Here is a 1643-nt window from a genome sequence, read left to right on the forward strand (position 1 = left end):
CATAGAACCATTATACTTCATCATCAATGTTTGTTATTTTATAGAGATCAATCCTGTTAATTCGTATAAAGTGACAGTTCAAGGCTGCGTAATTGGCATTTCTGAAATCATAAGTGGGAGTGTTGTTTAGATTCAAATTTGCGCAAAAGTTTAACACAACGTTTATTGCAGGATGATATTTATCCTTAACCACGGCAGCCGCTACTTTGCTTGCTACAATTTCAGGGTCACTGAAGCATAAATCTAGCATCCGGGCGTTACAATTAAGGATGTTATTGCTTTGAAGCCAGCCAGAGAGATGGTACTTTTCACGCAGCAACTTCTCGCATTCTGATTGCGGCGGGCTACTATGGATGTTATAATCACCAAAAATCACTCTTCTGGAATTGGGATGTTATTTTTCTAATATATGATACGGTTGAGAGGTGGTTAATGTATATATCGATATGACTTTGAGGGGATATGTACACACATCCCACTATTAACTCACCTCCATGGCCTATAATTTTGACATACATTGGTTCTGTCGTCGTTTATGGTAACTCCACCGAAAGACTTCGATTAGTAGCAGCAAATACGCCTTCACCCCGTTCGTGAATACTAGTCAAAATATTTGTCTTTTCTGGAAATTGTATAGCAACTATCCATCACTTCACTGTCCTTGATTGAGGAGTTTACCTGGATTCTGAAATAAATACGTCACTTTGATGGGTTGAAGATGACACAAAAAATTCTTTTAATTTGGTTCGGAGTCCTCGTAACCTTCTGGTAGTAAACCAGTAAATCGTTTTTACCCTTTGTGTGTCTCTTTAAAGTTTCGAAACGCAGACACTTTGACAATTCTTGGCACTCCATTTATATACTTGATTGTTTGGTTGACTTCGCCATTTCTTTTAAGCTCTTCTAGCTCTGGAGCAATGACGAGGGACCCAATAGTCCCTATAGTCAGGTTATTCCTCTTGGTATGTAATATTCCAACTGCTCTGAGTAATCTTCAGGTATATCCAACGATGCTCCACTGATACACGTATGGTAATACCGCTGAGGGCCAGAACCACGTGCAAAAGTTTATGCTATGCTTACGTCTTCAATTCTTTATTTCTTATAAAATGTTATATCGTTTTTTAAAAGGTATATTGTGATTTTTTTGGTTGGTCTGCAGGGAACTAAGTCCTCGTATCGCCTGGTTATTCCTCCAATTTAATAATTTTTATAAATATTCGTCAGAATTACATTTGTTAAAATGTAATATTATACAATTTTAGATAAAATTTATTTCTTTAAAAAATTTCATTATTTCATTTCTTGGAACAGTTATGTTAAACAATTTTTATTTCACAGTTAATAACGTGTATTACTTTACATATTAATTGTATTTTATAGATGTTTATTCAAGCTTAAAATTAATGAAACGACTTCATTTTTTATAATTATTTCAATCTAAATCTTTTTTAAATTTTAGTTTCTATTGCGAATTACGATTACTCGAACCTCATGGCCGAGGAGCCATTTTGCGACTGGCGACGCTCAGCATTTAGATTTCTTAGGTGGTTTTGTTGTATTCGAGTCAGGTCCGGCTTAAAGTGAATTTTCCTATTATTACTATCGACAATTTTTATTTTTGTTAGACGACGCGCGTGTGC

Source organism: Rhagoletis zephyria, unplaced genomic scaffold, assembly GCF_001687245.7.
Source record: "Rhagoletis zephyria isolate East Lansing unplaced genomic scaffold, Rhagoletis_zephyria_1.1 Rzeph_scaffold_01993, whole genome shotgun sequence".
Lineage (NCBI taxonomy): Eukaryota > Metazoa > Arthropoda > Insecta > Diptera > Tephritidae > Rhagoletis > Rhagoletis zephyria.